The sequence below is a fragment of the Anomaloglossus baeobatrachus genome, chromosome 4 (assembly GCF_048569485.1).
Source record: "Anomaloglossus baeobatrachus isolate aAnoBae1 chromosome 4, aAnoBae1.hap1, whole genome shotgun sequence".
NCBI lineage: Eukaryota > Metazoa > Chordata > Amphibia > Anura > Aromobatidae > Anomaloglossus > Anomaloglossus baeobatrachus.
In genome coordinates, this window is record NC_134356.1 from 704,382,844 (window position 1) to 704,407,239 (window position 24,396).

Genomic DNA, 24,396 nt, shown 5'->3' on the forward strand with positions numbered 1-24,396 from the left:
TCCATTCTCATGTGTAACTGCACAGATACCGTTCTCTGTCCTCCATCCTCATGTGTTCCTGCTCAGATGCCGTTGTCTGTCCTCCATCCTCATGTGTTCCTGCACAGATGCCGTTCTCTGTCCTCCATCCTCATGTGTTCCTGCACAGACGCTGTTCTCTGTCCTCCATCCTCATGTGTTCCTGCACAGATGCCGTTTTCTGTCCTCCATCCTCTAGTGTTCCTGCACAGACGCTGTTCTCTGTCCTCCATCCTCATGTGTTCCTGCACAGATGCCGTTTTCTGTCCTCCATCCTCTAGTGTTCCTGCACAGATGCCGTTCTCTGTCCTCCATCCTCATGTATTCCTGCACAGTCATTGTTCTCTGTCCTCCTTCCTCATGTATTCCTGCACAGTCGTTGTTCTCTGTCCTCCAGCCTCATGTATTCCTGCACAGTCGTTGTTCTCTGTCCTCCTTCCTCATGTATTCCTGCACAGTCGTTGTTCTCTGTCCTCCAGCCTCATGTATTCCTGCACAGTCGTTGTTCTCTGTCCTCCAGCCTCATGTATTCCTGCACAGTCATTGTTCTCTGTCCTCCATCCTCATGTGTTCATGCACAGACGCTGTTCTCTGTCCTCCATCCTCATGTATTCCTGCACAGTCATTGTTCTCTGTCCTCCATCCTCATGTGTTCCTGCACAGACGCCGTTCTCTGTCCTTCATCCTCATGTGTTCCTGCACAGACGCCGTTCTCTGTCCTTCATCCTCATGTATTCCTTCACAGTCGTTGTTCTCTGTCCTCCATCCTCATGTGTTCCTGCACAGTCGTTGTTCTCTGTCCTCCATCCTCATGTGTTCCTGCACAGTCGTTGTTCTCTGTCCTCCATCCTCATGTATTCCTTCACAGTCGTTGTTCTCTGTCCTCCATCCTCATGTATTCCTGCACAGTCATTGTTCTCTGTCCTCCATCCTCATGTGTTCCTGCACAGACGCCGTTCTCTGTCCTCCATCCTCATGTGTTCCTGCACAGACGCCATTCTCTGTCCTCCATCCTCATGTGTTCCTGCACAGACAACATTCTCTGTCCTCCATCCTCATGTCTTCCTGCACAGACGCTGTTCTCTGTCCTCCATCCTCATGTGTTCCTGCACAGACGCCATTCTCTGTCCTCCATCCTCATGTCTTCCTGCACAGACGCTGTTCTCTGTCCTCCATCCTCATGTGTTCCTGCACAGACGCCATTCTCTGTCCTCCATCCTCATGTGTTCCTGCACAGACGCCATTCTCTTTCCTCCATCCTCATGTGTTCCTGCACAGATGCCGTTCTCTGTCCTCCATTCTCATGTGTAACTGCACAGATACCGTTCTCTGTCCTCCATCCTCATGTGTTCCTGCTCAGATGCCATTGTCTGTCCTCCATCCTCATGTGTTCCTGCACAGATGCTGTTCTCTGTCCTCCATCCTCATGTGTTCCTGCACAGATGCCGTTTTCTGTCCTCCATCCTCTAGTGTTCCTGCACAGATGCCGTTCTCTGTCCTCCATCCTCTAGTGTTCCTGCACAGATGCCGTTCTCTGTCCTCCATTCTCATGTGTAACTGCACAGATACCGTTCTCTGTCCTCCATCCTCTAGTGTTCCTGCACAGACGCTGTTCTCTGTCCTCCATCCTCATGTGTTCCTGCACAGATGCAGTTTTCTGTCCTCCATCCTCTAGTGTTCCTGCACAGATGCCGTTCTCTGTCCTCCATCCTCATGTATTCCTGCACAGTCATTGTTCTCTGTCCTCCTTCCTCATGTATTCCTGCACAGTCGTTGTTCTCTGTCCTCCAGCCTCATGTATTCCTGCACAGACGCCGTTCTCTGTCCTCCATTCTCATGTGCTCCTGCACAGATGCCATTCTCTGTCCTCCATCCTCATGTCTTCCTGCACAGACGCTGTTCTCTGTCCTCCATCCTCATGTGTTCCTGCACAGACGCCATGCTCTGTCCTCCATCCTCATGTCTTCCTGCACAGACGCTGTTCTCTGTCCTCCATCCTCATGTGTTCCTGCACAGACGCCATTCTCTGTCCTCCATCCTCATGTGTTCCTGCACAGACGCCATTCTCTTTCCTCCATCCTCATGTGTTCCTGCACAGATGCCGTTCTCTGTCCTCCATTCTCATGTGTAACTGCACAGATACCGTTCTCTGTCCTCCATCCTCATGTGTTCCTGCTCAGATGCCGTTGTCTGTCCTCCATCCTCATGTGTTCCTGCACAGATGCTGTTCTCTGTCCTCCATCCTCATGTGTTCCTGCACAGATGCCGTTTTCTGTCCTCCATCCTCTAGTGTTCCTGCACAGATGCCGTTCTCTGTCCTCCATCCTCTAGTGTTCCTGCACAGATGCCGTTCTCTGTCCTCCATTCTCATGTGTAACTGCACAGATACCGTTCTCTGTCCTCCATCCTCATGTGTTCCTGCTCAGATGCCGTTGTCTGTCCTCCATCCTCATGTGTTCCTGCACAGATGCCGTTCTCTGTCCTCCATCCTCATGTGTTCCTGCACAGACGCTGTTCTCTGTCCTCCATCCTCATGTGTTCCTGCACAGATGCCGTTTTCTGTCCTCCATCCTCTAGTGTTCCTGCACAGATGCCGTTCTCTGTCCTCCATCCTCTAGTGTTCCTGCACAGATGCCGTTCTCTGTCCTCCATTCTCATGTGTAACTGCACAGATACCGTTCTCTGTCCTCCATCCTCATGTGTTCCTGCACAGATGTCGTTCTTTGTTCTCCTTCCTCATGTATTCCTGCACAGACGCCGTTCTCTGTCCTCCATCCTCATGTGTTCCTGCACAGACGCCGTTCTCTGTCCTCCATTCTCATGTGCTCCTGCACAGATGCCATTCTCTGTCCTCCATCCTCATGTGTTCCTGCACAGACGCCATTCTCTGTCCTCCATCCTCATGTGTTCCTGCACAGACAACATTCTCTGTCCTCCATCCTCATGTCTTCCTGCACAGACGCTGTTCTCTGTCCTCCATCCTCATGTGTTCCTGCACAGACGCCATTCTCTGTCCTCCATCCTCATGTCTTCCTGCACAGACGCTGTTCTCTGTCCTCCATCCTCATGTGTTCCTGCACAGACGCCATTCTCTGTCCTCCATCCTCATGTGTTCCTGCACAGACGCCATTCTCTTTCCTCCATCCTCATGTGTTCCTGCACAGATGCCGTTCTCTGTCCTCCATTCTCATGTGTAACTGCACAGATACCGTTCTCTGTCCTCCATCCTCATGTGTTCCTGCTCAGATGCCGTTGTCTGTCCTCCATCCTCATGTGTTCCTGCACAGATGCTGTTCTCTGTCCTCCATCCTCATGTGTTCCTGCACAGATGCCGTTTTCTGTCCTCCATCCTCTAGTGTTCCTGCACAGATGCCGTTCTCTGTCCTCCATCCTCTAGTGTTCCTGCACAGATGCCGTTCTCTGTCCTCCATTCTCATGTGTAACTGCACAGATACCGTTCTCTGTCCTCCATCCTCATGTGTTCCTGCTCAGATGCCGTTGTCTGTCCTCCATCCTCATGTGTTCCTGCACAGATGCCGTTCTCTGTCCTCCATCCTCATGTGTTCCTGCACAGACGCTGTTCTCTGTCCTCCATCCTCATGTGATCCTGCACAGATGCCGTTTTCTGTCCTCCATCCTCTAGTGTTCCTGCACAGACGCTGTTCTCTGTCCTCCATCCTCATGTGTTCCTGCACAGATGCCGTTTTCTGTCCTCCATCCTCTAGTGTTCCTGCACAGATGCCGTTCTCTGTCCTCCATCCTCATGTATTCCTGCACAGTCATTGTTCTCTGTCCTCCTTCCTCATGTATTCCTGCACAGTCGTTGTTCTCTGTCCTCCAGCCTCATGTATTCCTGCACAGTCGTTGTTCTCTGTCCTCCTTCCTCATGTATTCCTGCACAGTCGTTGTTCTCTGTCCTCCAGCCTCATGTATTCCTGCACAGTCGTTGTTCTCTGTCCTCCAGCCTCATGTATTCCTGCACAGTCATTGTTCTCTGTCCTCCATCCTCATGTGTTCATGCACAGACGCTGTTCTCTGTCCTCCATCCTCATGTATTCCTGCACAGTCATTGTTCTCTGTCCTCCATCCTCATGTGTTCCTGCACAGACGCCGTTCTCTGTCCTTCATCCTCATGTGTTCCTGCACAGACGCCGTTCTCTGTCCTTCATCCTCATGTATTCCTTCACAGTCGTTGTTCTCTGTCCTCCATCCTCATGTGTTCCTGCACAGTCGTTGTTCTCTGTCCTCCATCCTCATGTGTTCCTGCACAGTCGTTGTTCTCTGTCCTTCATCCTCATGTATTCCTTCACAGTCGTTGTTCTCTGTCCTCCATCCTCATGTATTCCTGCACAGTCATTGTTCTCTGTCCTCCATCCTCATGTGTTCCTGCACAGACGCCGTTCTCTGTCCTTCATCCTCATGTGTTCCTGCACAGACGCAGTTCTATGTCCTTCATCCTCATGTATTCCTTCACAGTCGTTGTTCTCTGTCCTCCATCCTCATGTGTTCCTGCACAGTCGTTGTTCTCTGTCCTCCATCCTCATGTGTTCCTGCACAGTCGTTGTTCTCTGTCCTCCATCCTCATGTGTTCCTGCACAGTCGTTGTTCTCTGTCCTCTATCCTCATTTGTTTCTTTCCCGAGATGTCTCCCGTTCGCTCCTGGATATAACGTCTATATAGGATCGTATAGTACAGTATAGAGATGGTGCCGGGCTCGGTGATCTCATTCCGGGCAGGGATTCTTCAGGGAAGAGCTGAGCTGACATTTTTCTGTTCTGACAGTAATGGATGTCCCATGGCGGCGGTGGGGGGCGGGGGGCGGCGGGGGGCTGAGGGGGGAGGGGGGGAGGCGAGGGGGGGACGGGTTGCAGTTTTGCAGTTTTCGGATCGTTGTTATTTCCACACAGAGACATTCTGATGAATAATTTCCTTCCTGCTTGTGAGAAGATAATCCCAGCCGAGATACAAGGAGGAAGATCGGAGTCTGCAGAAACCGGGACCAGTCCTGAAGACTCCGCGAGCGGCAACCAAGGAGCGCCGAGGAAAAAGCGTGCACCCACTGGGGAGGGCTGCGCCTATATACAGGCTCTGTGCCTATATACAGGCCGGGCACCTATATACAGATCGAACGCTTATATACAGACCGGGCGCCTATATACAGACCGGGCGCCTATATACAGGCCAGACGTATATATATACAGGCTGGGCACCTATATACAGGCCAGGTGCATATATACAGGCCGGGCACCTATATACAGGCCGTGTGCATATACAGTTCCTGACAGACGTTCTGTTGCTTATCCATGTTATGTAAATAAAAGCTTATAACCTGACTTTAAATTCATCCATTGGTTTTATAAATTACCCTTTTGAAAGCTGAAACCCTCCCACATTTGGTTTAGGTGATGAAAATAAAGTTGGTGCAAATCTGAAATATTGATCATTTAATGAACACAGGAAGGTCAGATTTTGCCAAGACAAAAGTTTTGTCGCCCACAGAAAGTAATGTTAAATTCAAACAAATAATTAACTTCTAATACAAAGATATGTTGCATAACATTGGTGAATGAAGTGGTGGTGGTATTAGAGCCATATTTAATATTTTGTGTGACTCCATGAGCTTGAAGGATGCATCCATGCGGTTCCACAATGATTGATACAATTTATTGATGAAGTCATCAGGAATAGCAGAGAATGCATCTTACCTGCCTCCCAGAGCTCATCTAGAGTCTTAGGTTTTGTCTTCCAAGCTTCCTCTTTCATCCTACCCCGAACATGCTCAATGATGGTCATGTCTGGTGACTGGGCTGGCCGGTCCTTGAGCACCTTGATCTTCTTTGCCAGGAGGAACCTTGTTGTAGAGATGGATGTATGAGATGGAGACCTTCCTGCTGCAGAATGTGACCTCTTTTATGATTGGGATGTAAGAGGTAGCTAATACCTCTTGATATTTTAGGCTATTGATAATAATAATAATAATTTATTCATTTATATAGCGCTATTAATTCCATAGCACTTTACATACATTGGCAACACTGTCCCCACTGTCCCCATATTGATATTGCCTTCCACCTTGCAAATGTTTCGCACACCCCATACTGAATGTAACCCCAGACCAGGATCTTTCCACCACCAAACTTACCTGTTTTCTAGATCCATACGGGCTCCGGTAGGTCTCCTGCAGTATTTGCGGCGGCTGTGGTGTAATTCACCTGAAGATTCATCAGAGAAATCCACCTTCTGCCACTTTTCCAGCGTCCATCTGTTTAGCAGGCTGTGGGACTTGGCAAATGCCACACGTTTCTTTTATTGCCTTTTGTTTAGTGCTGGCTTCTGGGCACTGATTCCATCATGGAGGCCATGTCCAGACACAATCCTACAAACGGTTCTAGTGGACACAGGGACATGAGGTGACCAGGCCTGTTGGAGCTCTGCTGCAGTGGAAGAGGGACTGGCTTTGGATTTTCTTTTTTTTTTTAATTAAATGTTTTTATTAAAGTTTTACAAGTTACAACCAAATAAACATTGGAGGCTCCCCAGCCTCTACCCAGCCTCTACCCAGCCTCTACCCAGCCTCTACCCCCCTTCCAACCCTCCCCTCCCCAACAAACATTAAACAAACAGACTTGTAGAAAGGAGAGATAATGTCAAATCTGCAGCTCCACACATTCCTAGACACAAGTTCTTAAAGGCCCCTTTACACACGGAGACTTTCTAGCGATCATGCTGCACAGCGGGAAACAAAGGACCAAAGAATGGTCCTGAGAGATGTGTGGTGATCAGCAACCTCACAGCGGGGCCTGGTACTGATGCGTGTCACACACTGCAATGTCGCTGGGGAGGTCGCTATTACCTCACAGCGGGGCCTGGTACTGATGCGTGTCACACACTGCAATGTCGCTGGGGGGGTCGCTATTACCTCACAAAACCGCTGACGTTACAGCGATATCGCTAGCGATGCTGCAGGGTGTACAGGGGCCTCAAGAGCCATTATTACCTTTATCAATTAATCCAATTAGACTTTTGTTTTTCTTTGATTTTTGCTTTGTTTGGCATTGTACACATTTAAATGTGATTTTTGATGAAGAATCTAACCTATTCCCATGCTACTCTCTTCTCCCCGTGCTACTCTCTTCTCCCCGTGCTACTCTCTTCTCCCCGTGCTACTCTCTTCTCCCCGTGCTACTCTCTTCTCCCCGTGCTGCTCCCTTCTCCCCGTGCTGCTCCCTTCTCCCCGTGCTGCTCCCTTCTCCCCGTGCTGCTCCCTTCTCCCCGTGCTGCTCCCTTCTCCCCGTGCTGCTCCCTTCTCCCCGTGCTGCTCACTTCTCCCCGTGCTGCTCCCTTCTCCCCGTGCTGCTCACTTCTCCCCGTGCTGCTCCCTTCTCCCCGTGCTGCTCCCTTCTCCCCGTGCTGCTCCCTTCTCCCCGTGCTGCTCCCTTCTCCCCGTGCTGCTCACTTCTCCCCGTGCTGCTCACTTCTCCCCGTGCTGCTCCCTTCTCCCCGTGCTGCTCCCTTCTCTCCGTGCTGCTCCCTTCTCCCCGTGCTGCTCCCTTCTCCCCGTGCTGCTCTCTTCTCCCCGTGCTGCTCCCTTCTCCCCGTGCTGCTCCCTTCTCCCCGTGCTGCTCTCTTCTCCCCGTGCTGCTCTCTTCTCCCCGTGCTGCTCTCTTCTCCCCGTGCTGCTCTCTTCTCCCCGTGCTACTCTCTTCTCCCCATGCTACTCTCTTCTCCCCATGCTACTCTCTTCTCCCAATGCTATTCCCCTCTCCCCATGCTACTCCCTTCTCCCCATGCTACTCCCTTCTCCCCATGCTACTCTCTTCTCCCCATGCTACTCTCTTCTCCCCATGCTACTCTCTTCTCCCCATGCTACTCCCTTCTCCCCATGCTACTCCCTTCTCCCCATGCTACTCTCTTCTCCCAATGCTATTCCCCTCTCCCCATGCTACTCCCTTCTCCCCATGCTACTCCCTTCTCCCCATGCTACTCTCTTCTCCCCATGCTACTCTCTTCTCCCCATGCTACTCTCTTCTCCCCATGCTACTTGTGACGACATGGACTCTCATGGGTTAAAGTTTCTTAAAATCCAACCAGACAGCATGATAGATTGTCTATAGACGGGGGATAAGTCCCTCATTGTTTTTACAAGACTCTTGTTGACTCAATGTAATTGTGTTGGCCACTGAAAGCCAGACGTATTGTTCTCCAGACTTTTCCAGTAACCATTGTATTGTAGTTGTGTATTGCTAATGTGATTACCTTAGTAGCCATTGTTGAGTCTGTGACTTGCATACTCCATGTAGATATCTTCAGTCTTTCTGTAGACATCATTTGGATGAACATTGTCCATGCAGCTTGAGATTCATCCAATGGGAGAGGTGCTCTTGTCCAACCAATCGATGAGGACGCAGTGTATGTAAGTGGAAGGCTGTGGCTATAAAAGGGACTTCTTTAAGCCACCAGGTGGTTGATGGATGCTGATGGATCCAGTCTAAGCTCTTTGGAGCTGACTAGAGGATCAGGATATCTTATGGCTTCAATCTAGGGACTCCGGTTCCGGTTGGAGACCATATCCACAGCCTAGGGATTTCAACTCCGGCTGCCAGGATTGTAACATCATACCAGGACTACCTAAGGAGGACACTCAGGTTGGGACAGTTCAGTCACCTGTTACAGACTTTGCAGACCTCACACAGCTTCCTAAATCTGGCATTATTCCTTTCTCGGTGGGTGCCCGCCAAAAGCGGGGTGCTGCTGGATTGGAGTAAATAGCCCTGGAACCTGTGAGGCATGGACATTCTAATCCCTGGTGAGCCAGTGGAAGGGTGAGACTCTGTTGCCTGTTACATTTGTGTGTTTTGCTGGTTATGTGTTCTGTGCCGTTAATTGTTTGGGGATCCAATAAAGTCTAATTATTGTGGTTCCCTCACCCTGTGTTGTCTGAGTAGTGTTACGCCCACGGTTAAGGAGGTCGGCGTTCAGTTGGGATGAGCCCTGAGCCACGCTGTCTTTCTAAAGGCGGCGGGTTTTAGTGAACGAGAGCAACCACTGAGCCCCGTGTCTCCACAATTGGTGGCAGCGGTGGGATACTACTCAGCCTGGTTTACCCAGGGGAGCTGCAGCGGACTGGTGTTCTTGGACACCGTCCAGGGCTCAACAACCAGGGAGGCACATAAGCATACCCAGCAGGCCATAGGGGAGGCATTCAGGTTTCGGACGCTGCCATGTCCAACCCCACCAGCTCAGCCATGGGACAAGGACCAGAGAGGAGATACGACCGCTGCAGTAAATGGATGCTACAGGATCTGTGCCAGAGGCGAAAGATTATCTACTGGAACGCTGAGACGCGGTCAGACTTGATCCAGAAATTAGTCCGTTGGGATGCCCAGAATGATGCAGAGGACGATGAGGATCCCGCCGATATTGACCCAGAGGATTTAAACTATGTGCCACATCATGGATCTAGTGACAATCGGGAATCAACTTTGTCCAAAATGGCCCAAGCCACAGCGTTGTTGGATGCATTGGGGCCTAGATCCTCAAGAGAAGAGAGGGCTTATGTTCTGGAATATGTTTATGGGATTCCAGCTGCAGTACTGCTAACACCAGCCGCTCGAGAAGGATGGTCCCGCTACCCAGCAGAAGCTGCGCCAAAACAAAGGACTACAAACAGGGCCTGTGACTCGCCCAATCTATGGCGCTGTTATACATGTGGGCGCCATGGACATATGGATAAAGATTGTCTCCAAAACCGAGGCCGCATGCTTGGAGCCCATCTGCCAGCTCAGCCGGTCAAGAGCCAGGGACTACGAGACACTGGTTCCTCCATTACCCTGGTAAGCCCAGTTATTGTTTCCCCAGAAGACCCTGTACCAGATTCCCAATTATCCATCTCCCTGGCTGAGGGCCAGTGCTCAGACATTCCTCTGGCATGTGTGCAGTTGGACCTAAGGACTGACCAGGGAGAGGTCGAGGTGGAGCTTGTGGACAGCCTCCCCACACCTGGTATTTTGGGGACCAACCAGAAAGTGATCGATGTGGGGATTGTAAACAGCCTCCCCATACCTGTCATTGCGGAGACTGACCAGAGCAAGGCTGATGTTGAGCTTATGGACACCGTCCCCACACCAGTTATTTCGGGAAAGGGCCAGGGAGAGGTTGATGTGAGACTTGTGAACAGTCTCCCTATACCTGTCATTGTGGAGACTGACCAGAGCAAGGCTGATGTGGAGCTTATGGACACCGTCCCCACACCAGTTACTTTGGGGTCTGACCAGGAAGAGGTCCATATGGAGTTTATGGACAGCCTGCCCATACCTGTTGTTTCGGGGACTAGCCAGGAGGAAGTTGAAGTGGGGTTCATGGATGGCCCCACCAAGCCTGTTGTTTCGGATACCACTCAAAGGGAAGTGAAAGTGGGGCTTGTGAATTACCTGCTCTCACCAGTCATTTTGGAGAATGACCTAGGACAAGGACTATCCAGTCAGTTTGAAGCAGCCGTCACCCACCTCCAAGCCAAGCAGGACCCTGATGTGGATCTTTCTAACATCTTTTCCAGGGATGGTTTGCATTCCCGGTCTCCATTATCCACTTCTGAGCCAAGAACCGTGAGTGAGCCTAACCACACTGTGGCTATTGACTGGGGGAGGATTGATAGTGGGAGATTTGTGCAGGTCATGGACCCCACCTTAGGGGCGCTTTGCACGCTGCGACATCGCAGGCCGATGCTGCGATGCCGAGCGCGATAGTCTCCGCCCCCGTTGCAGCGGCGATATCCTTGTGATAACTGCCGTAGCGAACATTATCGCTACGGCAGCTTCACATAGACTCACCTGTCCTGCGACCGTCACTCTGGCCGGCGACCCGCCTCCTTATTAAGGGGGCGGGTTGTATGGCATCACTGCAACGTCACACGGCAGGCGGCCAATAGGAGCGGAGGGGCGGAGATGAGCGGGATATAAACATCCCGCCCACCTCCTTCCTTCCGCATATCCTACGGAAGCCGCAGTGACGCCGGTAGGAGATGTTCCTCGCTCCTGCGGCTTCACACACAGCGATGTGTGCTGCCGCAGGAACGAGGAACAACATCGGACCGTCGCGTCAGCGTAATTATGGATTAAGCCGACGCTGCACCGATGATATGATTACGACGCTTTTGCGCTCGTTAATCGTATCATCGAGCCTTTACACACTACGATGTCGCATGTGATGCCGGAAGTGCGTCATTTTCAATTTGACCCCACCGACATCGCACCTGCGATGTCGTAGTGTGCAAAGCCCGCCTTAGTGCTTGTCCACAATATGGCTGCTCAATTTGGGGGAGGTAATCAGGGGGAGGTGTATAGATGCGAGCCTCTGTTGCTGACCTCACCATTAAAAAGGACAATGCCATCAAGAGGAGAAGGATGATCGGAAGCCTATCATGTCTGGCTAATATTAAGAAGGGGGAGGAATGTGACGACATGGACTCTCATGGGTTAAAGTTTCTTAAAATTCAGCCAGACAGCATGATAGATTGTCTATAGACGGGGAAGAAGTCCATCATTGTTTTTACAAGACTCTTGTTGACTCAATGTAATTGTGTTGGCCACTGAAAGCTAGACGTATTGTTCTCCAGACATTTCCAGTAACCATTGTATTGTAATTGTGTATTGCTAATGTGATTACCTTAGTAGCCATTGTTGAGTCTGTGACTTGCAGACTCCATGTAGATACCTTCAGTCTTTCTGTAGACATCATTTGGATGAACATTGTCCATGCAGCTTGAGATTCATCCAATGGGAGAGGCGCTCTTGTCCAACCAATCGATGAAGACGCAGTGTATCTAAGTGGAAGGCTGTGGCTATAAAAAGGGACTTCTTTAAGCCACCAGGTGGTTGATGGATGCTGATGGATCCAGTCTAACCTCTTTGGAGCTGACTAGAGGATCAATATATCTTATGGCTTCAATCTAGGGACTCCGGTTCCGGTTGGAGACCATATCCACAGCCTAGGGATTTCAACTCCGGCTGCCAGGATTGTAACATCAAACCAGGACTACCTAAGGAGGACACTCAGGTTGGGACAGTTCAGTCACCTATTACAGACTTTGCAGACCTCACACAGCTTCCTAAATCTGGCATTATTCCTTTCTCGGTGGGTGCCCGCCAAAAGCGGGGTGCTGCTGTTGCCTGTTACATTTGTGTGTTTTGCTGGTTATGTGTTCTGTGCCGTTAATTGTTTGGGGATCCAATAAAGTCTAATTATTGTGGTTCCCTCACCCTGTGTTGTCTGAGTAGTGTTCTGCCCACGGTTAAGGAGGCCGGCGTTCAGTTGGGATCAGCCCTGAGCCACGCTGTCTTTCTAAAGGCGGCGGGTTTTAGTGGACGAGAGCACCCACTGAGCCCCGTGTCTCCACACTACTCTCTTCTCCCCATGCTACTCTCTTCTCCCCGTGCTGCTCCCTTCTCCCCGTGCTGCTCCCTTCTCCCCATGCTGCTCTCTTCTCCCCGTGCTACTCTCTTCTCCCCGTGCTGCTCCCTTCTCCCCGTGCTGCTCTCTTCTCCCCATGCTATTCCCTTCTCCCCGTGCTACTCCCTTCTCCCCGTGCTACTCTCTTCTCCCCGTGCTACTCTCTTCACCCCGTGCTACTCCCTTCTCCCTGTGCTATTCTCTTCTCCCTGTGATACTCTCTTCTCCCCGTGCTACTCTCTACTCCCCGTGCTACTCTCTTCTCCCCGTGCTACTCTCTTCTCCCCATGCTACTCTCTTCTCCCCATGCTACTCTCTTCTCCCCATGCTACTCCCTTCTCCCCGTGCTACTCCTTTCTCCCCGTGCTATTCTCTTCTCCCCGTGCGACTCCCTTCTCCCCGTGCTACTCCCTTCTCCCCGTGCAACTCCCTTCTCCCCGTGCTACTCTCTTCTCCCCGTGCTACTCTCTTCTCCCCATGCTACTCCCTTCTCCCCGTGCTACTCCCTTCTCCCCGTGCTACTCCCTTCTCCCCATGCTATTCTCTTCTCCCCATGCTACTCTCTTCTCCCCGTGCTACTCTATTCTCCCCGTGCTACTCTCTTCTCCCCGTGCTACTCTCTTCTCCCCGTGCTACTCTCTTCTCCCCGTGCTACTCCCTTCTCCCTGTGCTATTCTTTTCTCCCCGTGCTACTCCCTTCTCCCAGTGCTAATCTCTTCTCCACGTGCTACTCTCTTCTCCCCGTGCTACTCTCTTCTCCCCGTGCTACTCCCTTCTCCCCGTGCTACTCCCTTCTCCCCGTGCTATTCTCTTCTCCCCGTGCTACTCTCTTCTGCCCATGCTACTCTCTTCTTCCCGTGCTACTCTCTTCTCCCCGTGCTACTCTCTTCTCCCCATGCTACTCTCTTCTCCCCATGCTACTCCCTTCTCCCCATGCTATTCTCTTCTCTCCATGCTACTCTCTTCTCCCCATGCTACTCTCTTCTCCCCATACTACTCCCTTCTCCCCATGCTACTCTCTTCTCCCCGTGCTATTCTCTTCTCTCCGTGCTACTCCCTTCTCCCCGTGCTACTCCCTTCTCCCCGTGCTACTCCCTTCTGCCCATGCTACTCTCTTCTTCTCGTGCTACTCTCTTCTCCCCGTGCTACTCTCTTCTCCCCATGCTACTCTCTTCTCCCCATGCTACTCTCTTCTCCCCATGCTACTCTCTTCTCCCCATGCTACTCCCTTCTCCCCATGCTATTCTCTTTTCCCCATGCTACTCTCTTCTCCCCATGCTACTCTCTTCCCCCCATGCTACTCTCTTCTCCCCATGCTACTCCCTTCTCCCCATGATACTCTCTTCTCCCCATGATACTCTCTTCTCCCCGTGCTATTCTCTTCTCCCTGTGCTACTCTCTTCTCCCCGTGCTACTCTCTTCTCCCCGTGCTACTCTCTTCTCCCCGTGCTACTCTCTTCTCCCCGTGCTGCTCTCTTCTCCCCGTGCTACTCTCTTCTCCCCATGCTGCTCTCTTCTCCCCGTGCTACTCTCTTCTCCCCGTGCTGCTCTCTTCTCCCCGTGCTGCTCTCTTCTCCCCGTGCTACTCTCTTCTCCCCATGCTGCTCTCTTCTCCCCGTGCTGTTCTCTTCTCCCCGTGCTACTCTCTTCGCCCCGTGCTACTTGTGGAGACACGGGGCTCAGTGGGCGCTCTCGTCAACTAAAACTCGCCGCCTTTAGAAAAACAGCGTGGCTCAGGGCTCATCCCAACTGAACGCCGGCCTCCTTAACCGTGGGCGTAACACTTCTCACACAACACAGGGTGAGGGAACCACAATAATTAGACTTTATTGGATCCCCAAACAATTAACGGCACATAACCCATAACCAGCAAAACACACAAATGTAACAGGCAACAGAGTCTCACCCTTCCGCTGGCTCACCAGGGATTTAGAATGTCCATGCCTCACAGGTTCCAGGGCTATTTACTCCAATCCAGCAGCACTCTGCTTTTGGCGGGCACCCACCGAGAAAGGAATAATGCCAGAATTAGGAAGCTGGCTGAGGTCTGCAAAGTCTGTAACAGGTGACTGATCTGTCCCAACCTGAGTGTCCTCCTTAGGTAGTCCTGGTATGATGATACAATCCTGGCAGCCGGAGTCGAAATCCCTAGGCTGTGGATTTGGTCTCCAACCGGAACCGGAGTCCCTAGATTGAAGCCATAAGATATCCTGATCCTCTAGTCAGCTCCAAAGAGCTTAGACTGGATCCATCAGCATCCATCAACAACCTGGTGGCTTAAAGAAGTCCCTTTTTATAGCCACAGCCTTCCACTTAGATACACTGCGTCCTCATCGATTGGTTGGACAAGAGCGCCTCTCCCATTGGATGAATCTCAAGCTGCATGGACAATGTTCATCCAAATGATGGTTACAGAAAGACTGAGGGTATACAAGTAGTCTGGGAGTCACCGACTAGACAATGGCTACTAAGGTAATCACATTAGCAATACACAACTACAATACAATGGTTACTGGAAAAGTCTGGAGAAACAATACGTCTGGCTTTCAGTGGACAACACAATCACATGAGTCCAAAAGAGTCTTGTAAAAACAATGAGGGACTTATCCCCCGTCTATAAACAATCTATCATCCTGTCTGGCTGAATGTTAAGAAACTTTAACCCATGAGAGTCCATGTCGTCACACTACTCCCTTCTCCTCGTGCTACTCCCTTCTCCCCATGCTACTCTCTTCTCCCCATGCTACTCCCTTCTCCCCATGCTATTCTCTTCTCCCCATGCTACTCTCTTCTCGCCGTGCTACTCTCTTCTCCACGTGCTATTCTCTTCTCCCCGTGCTACTCCCTTCTCCCCGTGCTACTCTCTTCTCCCCGTGCTACTCTCTTCTCCCCGTGCTACTCTCTTCTCCCCGTGCTACTCCCTTCTCCCCGTGCTATTCTTTTCTCCCCGTGCTACTCCCTTCTCCCAGTGCTAATCTCTTATCCCCGTGCTAATCTCTTATCCCCGTGCTACTCCCTTCTCCCCGTGCTACTCTCTTCTCCCCGTGCTACTCCCTTCTCCCCGTGCTATTCTCTTCTCCCCGTGCTACTCCCTTCTCCCCGTGCTATTCTCTTCTCCCCGTGCCACTCCCTTCTCCCAGTGCTAATCTCTTCTCCCCGTGCTACTCTCTTCTCCCCGTGCTACTCCCTTCTCCCCGTGCTATTCTCTTCTACCCGTGCTAATTTCTTCATCCCGTGCTACTCTCTTCTCCCCGTGCTACTCTCTACTCCCCGTGCTACTCTCTTCTCCCCATGCTACTCTCTTCTCCCCGTGATACTCTCTTCTCCCCGTGATACTCTCTACTCCCCGTGCTACTCCCTTCTGCCCGTGCTACTCTCTTCTTCCCGTGCTACTCTCTTCTCCCCGTGCTACTCTCTTCTCCCCATGCTACTCTCTTCTCCCCATGCTACTCTCTTCTCCCCATGCTGCTCCCTTCTCCCCATGTTGCTCCCTTCTCCCCGTGCTGCTCTCTTCTCCCCATGCTACTCTCTTCTCCCCATGCTACTCTCTTCTCCCCGTGCTACTCTCTTCTCCCCGTGCTACTACCTTCTCCCCGTGCTATTCTTTTCTCCCCGTGCTACTCCCTTCTCCCAGTGCTACTCTCTTCTCCCCGTGCTACTACCTTCTCCCCGTGCTATTCTTTTCTCCCCGTGCTACTCCCTTCTCCCCGTGCTAATCTCTTCTCCCCGTGCTAATCTCTTCTCCCCGTGCTACTCTCTTCTCCCCGTGCTACTCCCTTCTCCCCGTGCTACTCCCTTCTCCCCGTGCTACTCCCTTCTCCCCGTGCTATTCTCTTCTACCCATGCTACTCTCTTCTGCCCATGCTACTCTCTTCTGCCCATGCTACTCTCTTCTCCCCATGCTACTCTCTTCTCCCCGTGCTACTCTCTACTCCCCGTGCTACTCTCTTCTCCCCGTGCTACTACCTTCTCCCCGTGCTATTCTTTTCTCCCCGTGCTACTCCCTTCTCCCCGTGCTACTCTCTTCTCCCCATGCTACTCTCTTCTCCCCATGCTGCTCCCTTCTCCCCATGTTGCTCCCTTCTCCCCATGCTTCTCTCTTCTCCCCATGCTACTCTCTTCTCCCCATGCTACTCTCTTCTCCCCATGCTACTCTCTTCTCCCCATGCTACTCTCTTCTCCCCATGCTACTCCCTTCTCCCCGTGCTACTACCTTCTCCCCGTGCTATTCTTTTCTCCCCGTGCTACTCCCTTCTCCCCGTGCTACTCTCTTCTCCCCGTGCTACTACCTTCTCCCCGTGCTATTCTTTTCTCCCCGTGCTACTCCCTTCTCCCCGTGCTATTCTTTTCTCCCCGTGCTACTCCCTTCTCCCAGTGCTAATCTCTTCTCCCCGTGCTACTCTCTTCTCCCCATGCTATTCTCTTCTCCCCATGCTACTCTCTTCTCCCCGTGCTACTCTCTTCTCCCCATGCTACTCGCTTCTCCCCATGCTACTCCCTTCTCCCCATGCTATTCTCTTCTCTCCATGCTACTCTCTTCTCCCCATACTACTCCCTTCTCCCCATGCTACTCTCTTCTCCCCGTGCTATTCTCTTCTCTCCGTGCTACTCCCTTCTCCCAGTGCTGCTCCCTTCTGCCCATGCTACTCTCTTCTTCTCGTGCTACTCTCTTCTCCCCGTGCTACTCTCTTCTCCCCATGCTACTCCCTTCTCCCCATGCTATTCTCTTCTCCCCGTGCTACTCTCTTCTCCCCGTGCTGCTCTCTTCTCCCCGTGCTGCTCTCTTCTCCCCGTGCTACTCTCTTCTCCCCGTGCTACGCTCTTCTCCCCGTGCTACGCTCTTCTCCCCGTGCTACGCTCTTCTCCCCGTGCTGCTCTCTTCTCCCCGTGCTACTCTCTTCTCCCCGTGCTACTCTCTTCTCCCTATGCTGCTCTCTTCTCCCCGTGCTGCTCTCTTCTCCCCGTGCTACTCTCTTCTCCCCATGCTGCTCTCTTCTCCCCGTGCTGCTCTCTTCTCCCCGTGCTGCTCTCTTCTCCCCGTGCTGCTCTCTTCTCCCCGTGCTGCTCTCTTCTCCCCGTGCTACTCTCTTCTCCCCATGCTGCTCTCTTCTCCCCGTGCTGCTCTCTTCTCCCCGTGCTACTCTCTTCTCCCCGTGCTACGCTCTTCTCCCCGTGCTACGCTCTTCTCCCCGTGCTACGCTCTTCTCCCCGTGCTGCTCTCTTCTCCCCGTGCTACTCTCTTCTCCCCGTGCTACTCTCTTCTCCCTATGCTGCTCTCTTCTCCCCGTGCTGCTCTCTTCTCCCCGTGCTACTCTCTTCTCCCCATGCTGCTCTCTTCTCCCCGTGCTGCTCTCTTCTCCCCGTGCTGCTCTCTTCTCCCCGTGCTGCTCTCTTCTCCCCGTGCTGCTCTCTTCTCCCCGTGCTACTCTCTTCTCCCCATGCTGCTCTCTTCTCCCCGTGCTGTTCTCTTCTCCCCGTGCTACTCTCTTCTCCCCATGCTGCTCTCTTCTCCCCGTGCTGTTCTCTTCTCCCCGTGCTACTCTCTTCTCCCCGTGCTACTTGTGGAGACACGGGGCTCAGTGGGCGCTCTCGTCCACTAAAACTCGCCGCCTTTAGAAAGACAGCGTGGCTCAGGGCTCATCCCAACTGAACGCCGGCCTCCTTAACCGTGGGCGTAACACTTCTCACACAACACAGGGTGAGGGAACCACAATAATTAGACTTTATTGGATCCCCAAACAATTAACGGCACATAACCCATAACCAGCAAAACACACAAATGTAACAGGCAACAGAGTCTCACCCTTCCGCTGGCTCACCAGGGATTTAGAATGTCCATGCCTCACAGGTTCCAGGGCTATTTACTCCAATCCAGCAGCACCCTGCTTTTGGTGGGCACCCACCGAGAAAGGAATAATGCCAGAATTAGGAAGCTGTGTGAGGTCTGCAAAGTCTGTAACAGGTGACTGATCTGTCCCAACCTGAGTGTCCTCCTTAGGTAGTCCTGGTATGATGATACAATCCTGGCAGCCGGAGTCGAAATCCCTAGGCTGTGGATTTGGTCTCCAACCGGAACCGGAGTCCCTAGATTGAAGCCATAAGATATCCTGATCCTCTAGTCAGCTCCAAAGAGCTTAGACTGGATCCATCAGCATCCATCAACAACCTGGTGGCTTAAAGAAGTCCCTTTTTATAGCCACAGCCTTCCACTTAGATACACTGCGTCCTCATCGATTGGTTGGACAAGAGCGCCTCTCCCATTGGATGAATCTCAAGCTGCATGGACAATGTTCATCCAAATGATGGTTACAGAAAGACTGAGGGTATACAAGTAGTCTGGGAGTCACCGACTAGACAATGGCTACTAAGGTAATCACATTAGCAATACACAACTACAATACAATGGTTACTGGAAAAGTCTGGAGAAACAATACGTCTGGCTTTCAGTGGACAACACAATCACATGAGTCCAAAAGAGTCTTGTAAAAACAATGAGGGACTTATCCCCCGTCTATAAACAATCTATCATCCAGTCTGGCTGAATGTTAAGAAACTTTAACCCATGAGAGTCCATGTCGTCACACTACTCCCTTCTCCTCGTGCTACTCCCTTCTCCCCATGCTACTCTCTTCTCCCCATGCTACTCCCTTCTCCCCATGCTATTCTCTTCTCCCCATGCTACTCTCTTCTCGCCGTGCTACTCTCTTCTCCACGTGCTATTCTCTTCTCCCCGTGCTACTCCCTTCTCCCCGTGCTACTCTCTTCTCCCCGTGCTACTCTCTTCTCCCCGTGCTACTCTCTTCTCCCCGTGCTACTCCCTTCTCCCCGTGCTATTCTTTTCTCCCCGTGCTACTCCCTTCTCCCAGTGCTAATCTCTTATCCCCGTGCTAATCTCTTATCCCCGTGCTACTCCCTTCTCCCCTTGCTACTCTCTTCTCCCCGTGCTACTCCCTTCTCCCCGTGCTATTCTCTTCTCCCCGTGCTACTCCCTTCTCCCCGTGCTATTCTCTTCTCCCCGTGCTACTCTCTTCTCCCCGTGCTACTCTCTTCACCCCATGCTACTCCCTTCTCCCCATGCTATTCCCTTCTCCCCATGCTATTCTCTTCTCCCCATGATACACTCTTCTCCCCGTGCTACTCTCTACTCCCCGTGCTACTCTCTTCTCCCCGTGCTACTCTCTTCTCCCCGTGCTACTCTCTTCTCCCCGTGCTACTCTCTACTCCCCGTGCTACTCCCTTCTCCCCGTGCTACTCTCTTCTCCCCATGCTACTCCCTTCTCCCCGTGCTACTCCCTTCTCCCCGTGCTATTCTCTTCTCCCCGTGCTACTCTCTTCTCCCCGTGCTACTCTCTTCTCCCCGTGCTACTCTCTTCTCCCCGTGCTACTCTCTTCTCCCCATGCTACTCTCTTCTCCCCATGCTACTCTCTTCTCCCCGTGCTACTACCTTATCCCCGTGCTATTCTTTTCTCCCCGTGCTACTCCCTTCTCCCAGTGCTAATCTCTTCTCCCCGTGCTACTCTCTTCTCCCCATGCTACTCTCTTCTCCCCATGCTACTCTCTTCTCCCCATGCTACTCTCTTCTCCCCGTGCTACTACCTTATCCCCGTGCTATTCTTTTCTCCCCGTGCTACTCCCTTCTCCCAGTGCTAATCTCTTCTCCCCGTGCTACTCTCTTCTCCCCGTGCTACTCCCTTCTCCCCGTGCTATTCTCTTCTACCCGTGCTACTCTCTTCTCCCCGTGCTACTCTCTTCTCCCCGTGCTACTCTCTTCTCCCCGTGATACTCTCTTCTCCCCGTGATACTCTCTACTCCCCGTGCTACTCTCTACTCCCCGTGCTACTCTCTACTCCCCGTGCTACTCTCTACTCCCCGTGCTACTCCCTTCTCCCCGTGCTACTCCCTTCTCCCCGTGCTATTCTCTTCTCCCCGTGCTACTCTCTTCTCCCCGTGCAACTCTCTTCTCCCCGTGCTACTCTCTTCTCCCCGTGCTACTCTCTTCTCCCCGTGCTACTCCCTTCTGCCCGTGCTACTCTCTTCTTCCCGTGCTACTCTCTTCTCCCCGTGCTACTCTCTTCTCCCCATGCTACTCTCTTCTCCCCATGCTACTCTCTTCTCCCCATGCTACTCCCTTCTCCCCATGTTGCTCCCTTCTCCCCATGCTGCTCTCTTCTCCCCATGCTACTCTCTTCTCCCCATGCTACTCTCTTCTCCCCGTGCTACTCTCTTCTCCCCGTGCTACTCTCTTCTCCCCGTGCTACTCCCTTCTCCCCGTGCTATTCTTTTCTCCCTGTGCTACTCCCTTCTCCCAGTGCTAATCTCTTCTCCCCGTGCTACTCTCTTCTCCCCGTGCTACTCCCTTCTCCCCGTGCTATTCTCTTCTACCCGTGCTACTCTCTTCTCCCCGTGATACTCTCTTCTCCCCGTGATACTCTCTTCTCCCCGTGATACTCTCTACTCCCCGTGCTACTCTCTACTCCCCGTGCTACTCTCTACTCCCCGTGCTATTCTCTTCTCCCCGTGCTACTCTCTTCTCCCCGTGCAACTCTCTTCTCCCCGTGCAACTCTCTTCTCCCCATGCTACTCTCTTCTCCCCGTGCTACTCTCTTCTCCCCGTGCTACTCTCTTCTCCCCGTGCTACTCCCTTCTGCCCGTGCTACTCTCTTCTTCCCGTGCTACTCTCTTCTCCCCGTGCTACTCTCTTCTCCCCGTGCTACTCCCTTCTCCCCGTGCTATTCTCTTCTACCCGTGCTACTTTCTTCTTCCCGTGCTACTCTCTTCTCCCCGTGCTACTCTCTTCTCCCCGTGCTACTCTCTTCTCCCCGTGATACTCTCTTCTCCCCGTGATACTCTCTACTCCCCGTGCTACTCTCTACTCCCCGTGCTACTCTCTACTCCCCGTGCTACTCTCTTCTCCACGTGCTATTCTCTTCTCCCCGTGCTACTCCCTTCTCCCCGTGCTACTCTCTTCTCCCCGTGCTACTCTCTTCTCCCCGTGCTACTCTCTTCTCCCCATGCTACTCCCTTCTCCCCGTGCTATTCTTTTCTCCCCGTGCTACTCCCTTCTCCCAGTGCTAATCTCTTATCCCCGTGCTAATCTCTTATCCCCGTGCTACTCCCTTCTCCCCGTGCTACTCTCTTCTCCCCGTGCTACTCCCTTCTCCCCGTGCTATTCTCTTCTCCCCGTGCTACTCCCTTCTCCCCGTGCTATTCTCTTCTCCCCGTGCTACTCCCTTCTCCCAGTGCTAATCTCTTCTCCCCGTGCTACTCTCTTCTCCCCGTGCTACTCCCTTCTCCCCGTGCTATTCTCTTCTACCCGTGCTAATTTCTTCATCCCGTGCTACTCTCTTCTCCCCGTGCTACTCTCTTCTCCCCGTGCTACTCTCTTCTCCCCGTGCTACTCTCTACTCCCCGTGCTACTCTCTTCTCCCCGTGCTACTCTCTTCTCCCCGTGATACTCTCTTCTCCCCGTGATACTCTCTACTCCCCGTGCAACTCCCTTCTGCCCGTGCTACTCTCTTCTTCCCGTGCTACTCTCTTCTCCCCGTGCTACTCTCTTCTCCCCATGCTACTCTCTTCTCCCCATGCTACTCCCTTCTCCCCATGTTGCTCCCTTCTCCCCGTGCTGCTCTCTTCTCCCCATGCTACTCTCTTCTCCCCATGCTACTCTCTTCTCCCCGTGCTACTCTCTTCTCCCCGTGCTACTACCTTCTCCCCGTGCTATTCTTTTCTCCCCATGCTACTCCCTTCTCCCAGTGCTACTCTCTTCTCCCCGTGCTACTACCTTCTCCCCGTGCTATTCTTTTCTCCCCGTGCTACTCCCTTCTCCCAGTGCTAATCTCTTCTCCCCGTGCTAATCTCTTCTCCCCGTGCTACTCTCTTCTCCCCGTGCTACTCCCTTCTCCCCGTGCTACTCCCTTCTCCCCGTGCTACTCCCTTCTCCCCGTGCTATTCTCTTCTACCCGTGCTACTCTCTTCTGCCCATGCTACTCTCTTCTACCCATGCTACTCTCTTCTCCCCGTGCTACTCTCTACTCCCCGTGCTACTCTCTTCTCCCCGTGCTACTACCTTCTCCCCGTGCTATTCTTTTCTCCCCGTGCTACTCCCTTCTCCCCGTGCTACTCTCTTCTCCCCATGCTACTCTCTTCTCCCCATGCTGCTCCCTTCTCCCCATGTTGCTCCCTTCTCCCCATGCTTCTCTCTTCTCCCCATGCTACTCTCTTCTCCCCATGCTACTCTCTTCTCCCCATGCTACTCTCTTCTCCCCATGCTACTCTCTTCTCCCCATGCTACTCTCTTCTCCCCGTGCTACTACCTTCTCCCCGTGCTATTCTTTTCTCCCCGTGCTACTCCCTTCTCCCCGTGCTACTCTCTTCTCCCCGTGCTACTACCTTCTCCCCGTGCTATTCTTTTCTCCCCGTGCTACTCCCTTCTCCCCGTGCTATTCTTTTCTCCCCGTGCTACTCCCTTCTCCCAGTGCTAATCTCTTCTCCCCGTGCTACTCTCTTCTCCCCGTGCTATTCTTTTCTCCCCGTGCTACTCCCTTCTCCCAGTGCTAATCTCTTCTCCCCGTGCTACTCTCTTCTCCCCGTGCTACTCCCTTCTCCCCGTGCTACTCTCTTCTCCCCGTGCTACTCTCTTCTCCCCGTGCTACTCTCTACTCCCCATGCTACTCTCTTCTCCCCATGCTACTCTCTTCTCCCCATGCTACTCTCTTCTCCCCATGCTACTCTCTTCTCCCCATGCTACTCTCTTCTCCCCATGCTACTCTCTTCTCCCCATGCTACTCTCTTCTCCCCGTGCTACTCCCTTCTCCCCGTGCTACTCCCTTCTCCCCGTGCTACTCCCTTCTCCCCGTGCTACTCCTTTCTCCCCGTGCTACTCCCTTCTCCCCGTGCAACTCTCTTCTCCCCGTGCAATTCTCTTCTCCCCGTGCTACTCTCTTCTCCCCGTGCTACTCTCTTCTCCCCGTGCTACTCTCTTCTCCCCATGCTACTCCCTTCTCCCCATGCTACTCTCTTCTCCCCATGCTACTCTCTTCTCCCCATACTACTCCCTTCTCCCCATGCTACTCCCTTCTCCCCATGCTACTCCCTTCTCCCCATGCTACTCTTCTCCCCATGTTGCTCCCTTCTCCCCGTGCTGCTCTCTTCTCCCCATGCTACTCTCTTCTCCCCATGCTACTCTCTTCTCCCCATGCTACTCTCTTCTCCCCGTGCTACTCTCTTCTCCCCGTGCTACTCCCTTCTCCCCGTGCTATTCTTTTCTCCCCGTGCTACTCCCTTCTCCCAGTGCTACTCTCTTCTCCACGTGCTACTCTCTTCTCCCCGTGCTACTCTCTTCTCCCCGTGCTACTCCCTTCTCCCCGTGCTATTCTCTTCTCCCCGTGCTACTCTCTTCTGCCCATGCTACTCTCTTCTGCCCATGCTACTCTCTTCTCCCCGTGCTACTCTCTTCTCCCCGTGCTACTCTCTTCACCCCATGCTACTCTCTTCACCCCATGCTACTCGCTTCTCCCCATGCTATTCTCTTCTCTCCATGCTACTCTCTTCTCCCCATACTACTCCCTTCTCCCCATGCTACTCTCTTCTCCCCGTGCTATTCTCTTCTCTCCGTGCTACTCCCTTCTCCCAGTGCTGCTCCCTTCTGCCCATGCTACTCTCATCTTCTCGTGCTACTCTCTTCTCCCCGTGCTACTCTCTTCTCCCCATGCTACTCCCTTCTCCCCATGCTATTCTCTTCTCCCCATGCTACTCTCTTCTCCCCATGCTACTCCCTTCTCCCCAAGATACTCTCTTCTCCCCATGCTGCTCTCTTCTCCCCGTGCTGCTCTCTTCTCCCCGTGCTGCTCTCTTCTCCCCGTGCTGCTCTCTTCTCCCCGTGCTGCTCTCTTCTCCCCGTGCTACTCTCTTCTCCCCATGCTGCTCTCTTC